Below are 7,467 nucleotides of genomic sequence, written 5' to 3'. Positions count from 1 at the left end.
GTGAGGGAGCCCAGTGGCTCATCCAGCGGCGGGCCACCAAGCCGGGTGGGGTTAGGCCAACTGACTCACCCCGGCCTACTACGCCACTGCCAGCCTAGCACGCGAGGCTGCCCAGTGACTCAAACCGGCCTGCATCTGCATCCCTCTTTCTCATTTTGTGCTTTCACCAATACTCATCTCGTTCTATGCTTGCAGGCCGATGTGAAGGCATTTGCTGACGCCGTTGCAGACCACCAGATCCTGAGTGCCGCCGCTGGATCCTATCCGCCTCTTTGCGATCCGTCTTCGCTCCTCATGTATTTGCAGTCCGTTTGTTTTTTTAGGAGTCTGATTGATATTACGGATAAACTACAATTGTATATAAACTGATGAGAATCAGTTTACAAGAGCGACGTGGGACAAAAAAAAATCCAACGTAAGCACATAACCAGATCGAGTTTGCGGCTGAAACTCTGTTGAGGTGATCACGGGTTGAGTACCAAAAATTGCAGGGTCTTTTTTGTAAAACCAAAGTGTTTTCTTTTAAAAAAGGAGTGCGGGTTAAATTCTCAGAAACGAGGAACTTATTTGAAAAACTGCTGCGATGACGGACCTCCAGAAAGTTTATTATTTATATACTAGTAAACTAGCAAATATGCTCGTGCATTACAACGGAAGATAAAAATCATGACTAGCCAAATAAATATGACTCAATATTCTGACACGTACTCTATTTTAACACAGTGGATCATCATGTTTTTATTTTTTTCTCACCCTAGCCGATGATTGCGATGTTCACGTGATCATAATGCATTTGATGCAGTAAATCATAAGGTTATGAGTTTGTCAGTGCATGCCACATTTGTCATTATGTTGCGCAAAGGAATGTTTAAAACTTCTAAAACAAATCTCATTGACTACGAACTACTCCTAACGCCAAAACATATAAAGACTTTTAAAAAACTAATCAAATCCTAAACATAAAATACTTTTAAATCAGTGAACAGTTTTTCGAATCAATAAACATGTTTTTTTGAACCTTTTTATTTTCTAAAAAAAATAATGAGCTTTAGTTTTGTTTACAAACTTTTTTAAATGTTTGAAACGGTTTCAAATTCATTAACATTTTTGACTCAACAAACATTTTTTGAATCGATGAATTTTTTAAAAAAATTGGGGAACAAATTTTAAAAATAAATTTTTTTATGAACATTTTCTAAAATGTCATGGACATTTTTTTCAGATTTCCGAATATGTTTTGACTACACGATCATTTTTTTCAAAATCATGAACATGATTTTATTTCTCGACCATTTTTCCAAATTGTGATTCTTTTATAATATTGCAAACAATTTTGCAAACCACCAACATTTTTTAAATCTGCAATTTTTTTATGATTTTCTAAACATTTTTGAATTCACACATATTGTATGATTTCTCAAACATTTTGTTTGAAAACTCGTAACTTTAGAATATTAGATCCCGAATTAATTTAAAGAAGAAAGAAAACAAAAAAGACAAAAAAGTAAAATGAGAAGAAACAGGGGAGTAAAGCCGCATGTGGGCCGGCCCATGAATGCATAGATGGGTTATGCGTGAGAAAAGAACGATAAAATTGTAGAAGCTGGGGATCGAACACCAGTCTCATCGCTAGAGGAGCGATAGGACAACCACCCTGCTACTCATCGTTCGTTAACTTCTACTCGACTCGCATCTATAAAACAGCGTAGGAGGCGGCGATTTTTGGTCCGAAAAAACGAATCGTTTTTCACTCACGGATGGCATTGGTGGGTAATTTTTATCAACTTGGAGAGTAATTTTAATGACGAACGATCAGAAGCGATAGCCATTTTATTAGTAGGTAAAGATATGCCTGTGCGTTGCAACGGGCGAACAGAATGTATGATACATAGGAATTAGGCGTGTAAATGTCATAGAGATAGAAGAACTTTCGACAATTCTCGAGCCTGAGCGTTCACCAGCCTGTCTTCCAACGCAATGTTTTCTCCTGTCTTCCAACCCAATGTTTTCTTGCCCGAAGAAATTGACTTGTGTCATTGTGCTTGTTCATCTATAATTAATTGTCCGTGTGTTGCAATGAGGTCATAAATATAGACAATATTGTCTATTTTGTGATTCTCCCCTGTATACCCGGTACATGGAACTACTCTCCCCCATTTTTGCATAATTATATATTTCAAAAGTGTTTGTGCATTGCAATGGCTCTAAAATAAATCATTGCGTTCTGGCAAACCTAAGAAGCAACTTTGTATACTTTATACCACTCAACTCTCTTTGGTTTCAAACTGTTTTTACTTTGAAACCATTTTGGGTTTCACCCCAATTTTAGTGTCATTACCTGTTCAAACATACAACTTTCTGATCTTTCTTTGTATGCATCGTTGATAGCCATAAGTATTAAAACATCGTAAATAAACTATTGACTTCCTAACAAAATCAATTAATATTTACATTTGGTAAATCACATGGGAAAGACAGCTAAATTAAATATTTGAATCATAAAAATTTCACTCGTCTATTTCAATAAATGAAGGTCTACAGTGTACCATTATAGGTTGCAACCTCATGCACTTAAAAGCATATCTTGTAAACACATCCAGTCATAATTACCTAGGCATCTCCTATTGAAGCATCAGACCAGAACTGTCCTCATCTAGTTTCCTCCTTACAAATCATGTCTGTCGCTAGTATGCAAATCCAAGTGGCGATAAATTGTATGTCAGTTTCATTGATGCTGGTTGATCATGTTAGTTGCCCTGAAATTTGTTTCGTTCCCAGATCTCGGACTTAGTAGTGAAGTCATCCAGAATGCATCATAACAACCTAGCAGAACAAACCTCAGATGCATAAAGGAAAATCAAACTGAAACTAATATTTTGTCGATAAAGTGTAATTATTGGTCTACTGACTGTAACTTTGTATACTTTTGCCTCTAACCTTCCTACTGAAGTCATAATCTTCAAGATCATTTACGTACTGAAACCTATACAAAGACTTGGATCATCAGACTTGAGGAAACTCATCTGGGTAGCTACAGTATAGCCGTACACACCTTCCATTATAAGGTCGTAGATTTATCCATGTCATGGTCTAACTAACAGGTGTGATAAACTCAAATGGCTGATGCTATCAAAAAAACTCAGACGGATCATCGATCCAAACATGACCGTACACTAACTCATGAAAAAGTTCTAGCTCTAACCCATGGTGTTCAATACACACCTGTATTACTGTATACAAAAATAGAACTGCAGGAAGCTAATACCTACACCTGGGAGACATGATATGCAGCAGGGGCATGGACGTGAAGCTCATCCAATCACTATATGTCCTCTTAATCGCTTGTGCTTTTTGCTATAGATATATATGTTCCTTTGTGCCTCTAAGATTCACATATCTTATTGGATCATTGTAAGAAAGAAACATAGAGTAGCTTTTTCTTGTAAGAAACAGAGAGTAGACCAGATTAACAACCAATAGAAATAAATACTGGATGCAACCACATTTAATTTTTAATACCTATAAATTCAACGGTGTGATAATGAATGAAACCAGACATTTAAGTATACCAACTGACAGTGTGTTTTCTAAACATTCCAAATGGCATGAAACAACTAATTCAAGAACCGATGTCACATTACAAGCTATACCCACCCGTGGTCCAAATGACCTGAAATTATCCCAAATACTGCCACGTCGAGAACAGCCGATCATGCGATTTTTGTATCCTCTTAGGAACTTGCCCTTACTTTTAGAAAAAATAATTATGGATTTATCTATCTCTGTTCAGTTCAGTTCAGTAGAAAGGTCTGAGATCCCGCCACATTGTGAGCAATCTGGATGCAATGTAACAATAGTGTAGCAAAATTGGCAAGACAAACAACAAAAGGACATGAGGGGCATCATAATAGAGTATTCATATTATGCTTGTCTTGAGTAAAGAGATTAAGGCAGCCATATGTGTAGCTGCGTAATATATAGAAAGCAATGAAATATTAACAATGACAATGAAGAGCTTCCGAATTAAGTAAAAGATTGCTCCCTTCTTGAATGTTTTTCAGAGAACTGACAGAGCAACAGGGCACTACTTAAGCCATCTAATAATTATAGGACCTAAAAGAAGCTATGCTCATTTCCTAATCATTTAAAATTGAACAGTTGTGCTTACAACAGCATAAGTAGGCTGACCTTAAGTACTTGGTGCAAACTATCCTCAGAAGCCATTCGTACACCACTTTTTTCCAAACCACGATGCTGGCAACAACTAAGATCAGGCAGTGTACTTGCTGCAGACCAGATCAAAGGGAGCACCAGAGCTGGTCACTGAATCTTCAGGGAGAGTAAAATTCAGCTGGTCCACATGGTTGGAGAAATAATCTTCAAACCTAAGTTGCACCATTGATAGAAACAGTGGTGAGTAACATGAAACCTAAGATTCAGAGAGATCTATGAAGCCATAGTCAAAGGAAAAAAAATTGGCTGCAATCTTTTTGTAAAGCAAGCAAGTCCAGTCATGTAAAATGAAGCAGATATACACAGCTCAATGATGCACTGTCCTGTATTAAGCTAATTGTAGAAACTTACTTAAGTCGGGCCAAGGTAATACAATCTTGGAACGTATCACCGTTGTCTCCATGAAGGCATTCAATAAGACGTTCAAGCTGATCCTAGCTTGCACATCACAAGCAGTTCTTGCTGCAGTTACATATGCGCGGATTTGACAGGGAATCATTAACTTCAGTAGAAGTTTTCTCAAGTAAATCCTCAAATTCATACATAGCACAGGTCAGGCAGTGGTGCAATTTAGTCAGTTGTGAAGTGGATTACCAAAAGAACATAGGGGAGAACATGTATAGCATTTCTAGAGCATGTGCTTCATGGTACAAACCTAGTTTTTTCAGATTGTTCATAGCCTCCTCAGCTAGACGATAAACACCTAATGAATGTTCAAAACGCATGTGGACGGCCTTGGGTACACCAGATGCGCAAGACCTAAAACAAAAACACAAGTTATACTATTATTCCACCGGAGTTTGATTACCCAAGAAAGAAGCTGACAGGTATGTTCATTTTAGAAGAAAAAAAATCAAGAACATCCAAATGTCCATCTAAATTTTAAGAAGATGACAATTGCCGGCACCGGATCAGCCGGGCGAAGGCACACGAGGACGCGATCATACTGGTTGAAGAGACACATGCTGGCAGTGTGGATCTCCTCTTGCACAACACATGCTCATTTTTCCGCCGCGTCGGTGGTTCAACACCGTGCCGACAACCACATCTCCTCCTCTTTCTCCCCATTCTCTAGGCTAATATAATCAATCATAATGTACAAAACATGAGCAGTACATAAATGAAGACTTTCACATAAAATTAGTGCCAGATGAAACACCAAAGGAACAAAAAGCTGAATTAGTGAATTACCTCCTGTTTGTTGGGTCGATTGATCGAACAGTTTTCTTGCAGGTGGTTGTTGATCTCGAGAAGGCAATGGGCGTCGTAGCTGAGGGCTGCAATGGCATGGGGGAGGACCCCAAGTAGTGCGGGGGTTAGGTCTGATCCGGGAGGAGATCCACCGGAGGTCGGCGTGGGACACTGTCGGACGACTTGAGTAGTTCACTCCTGGCCGTTCAGCATGTAACATTTTGATCTCTCTAAGCTTCAGTTTGGAAGGATCAGTGATAACAAAAACTGATTCCCACCATGCAGCTACAAAGTCAATATTGTAGTTCTGATTCGAAGGCCACACTATAACCGAGTCTTGCTGTATAATTCAGAAGAGGAAAGCAGTAGAACTTTGAATGTTACCTTCTCATAGAAAGCATTAATATTCTGATCAACAGACGACTGCTTGAGCTCAAATACTATGCTTTCTTGTCCTGCACATAAGCTTGCAACTTCAACTTGCCTTGTAGACACTATTATCAGGCTCCCTTTCTTATTGTTTGGGAAGCACCTCTTAACCCGATTCCACTCTTCAATGGTTGATAAGTCATTAAGCACAATCAGGAACTTCTTAGCATTGAAATATCCATTGAATTCCTCAGCTATCTCTTGCCCCATCTTTTTTGTTTCCAGCAGAATGTCAACTCCTTCGGATGCGTGAGGCTGCTCTACTAAACTTTGAATGAAGTCTTCTGGACTGAAAGGATGCATCAACCTCACCCATGCTCGGCACGGAAAATTGTTTTTGATCTCTGGATCCTCGTAAACTGCCCGGATGATCGATGTATGCCCAAGATCAGCACCTTTTCCGCCCACTGTAATCACCCTTAGGTCGGTGTCCTTCTTGTTTATCAGCTGGGCAAGATCCACCTTTGATTTTTCCTGCTTCGTTGCGTCCTGAATGCCAAGCATTGTTGTACCTGTGATCGTGCGTATCAATGGGTCAAATAAGAATCGAATAATCAATGTTGCTCGTACGTCCATTACTACATTTTAAAACAATCTCACAACAGAATATGAACTATAGATACTTAATTTATTTGGTCAGATAGATCATAGGGAACTTGGTGATTACTTTGCTTATTTCACCTACAGGAACATGATTTGTATCCAAGGAATCAGTCCCCATCTAATATCACATACATACATATATTTCTTCACGGTATTCACTTTCTATAAGAAATTTATGGATAATGAAAGAAAACGTCTCTCCAGGCATCAAGTGATGTACAGGACCACAAATTCATTCAATAATAACCGGATAAAAGAACGAAGCATAGCTACCTGCAATTCCTTGGTTCACGACGATTCACTACCCAATACGAATCGAGTTCACAAGGGGTTACTATACATCTTGTATTGGCACTCATTGTTTTCAGTTTGAAATATGTCAGTATACAACACATTTTCTGATGGCCACGAACAAGAGCCGAGGAGGGGGCGAACTCAGCTGAAGATAGAAAGGAGGAAGCTCCATGGGTGGTGCATCCCAAGCTGCAGCAAGGCAAGGTCGACCCCTCCTTCCTCAAGCATCCAATCCTTGCTCTGCACATCTACCATGGAGGATCAAACCAGACATTAGAGGGAGAAAGGGGGGAGAGATAGGGAAGAAGATGAACTCACCCCATGGCCAGCGGGCACAGGAGCAGCATCCTGGACACGGAGATGCCTGTGGGGGCGCGATGGGCGTCGGAGAGGATCCGCCGGAGGCGCCGGAGCCACGCCAGTGTGGAGGCGCCCGAAACCCTAGACATGGTGAGGGCTTAACGTCATCGCTGGTGGCCGGGAGCGGCGAATCCCGCTGGCGGAAAAGACCCAGCGGAGCGAGGCGAGCCCGGGCCGGTGCTGCGTGGTGTCGAAAGTCGCCGGAGAATGCCGGGATCGGCCGGCATCTGTGGCGGCGGAGATGTGTCCAGGGAGAGAGAGAGGGGTCGCGGGAGAGAGAGATGGATTGGTGGGGGATCCATTTGATCTGGGAGGGAAGCGGAGGAGAGGGGCAAAGGCTGCCGGCGGTGAGGTTCG

General features: G+C 40.7%; 1 long non-coding RNA gene across 6 annotated transcripts; it reads right to left on the bottom strand.

The window, feature by feature from the left end:
- Positions 1-2,424: 2,424 nt before the first annotated feature.
- LOC125528962 lies at positions 2,425-7,455 on the bottom strand. Of its 6 annotated transcripts, none has more exons than XR_007292503.1 (8): positions 7,069-7,455; positions 6,730-6,998; positions 5,425-6,365; positions 5,141-5,309; positions 4,889-4,992; positions 4,585-4,695; positions 4,189-4,385; positions 2,425-2,823 (listed from the first exon to the last, which is right to left on the bottom strand). It is a non-coding gene; the product is annotated as an uncharacterized LOC125528962 (long non-coding RNA). The 6 variants fall into 6 exon arrangements; XR_007292499.1 differs by having other exon boundaries at positions 4,889-5,309; positions 5,425-5,709; positions 5,809-6,365; XR_007292498.1 differs by having other exon boundaries at positions 4,889-5,309.
- Positions 7,456-7,467: the final 12 nt, after the last annotated feature.

The sequence above is a fragment of the Triticum urartu genome, unplaced genomic scaffold (genome assembly GCF_003073215.2).
Source record: "Triticum urartu cultivar G1812 unplaced genomic scaffold, Tu2.1 TuUngrouped_contig_5240, whole genome shotgun sequence".
Taxonomy (NCBI): domain Eukaryota; kingdom Viridiplantae; phylum Streptophyta; class Magnoliopsida; order Poales; family Poaceae; genus Triticum; species Triticum urartu.
This window is presented reverse-complemented; position numbering and strand designations above follow the sequence as displayed.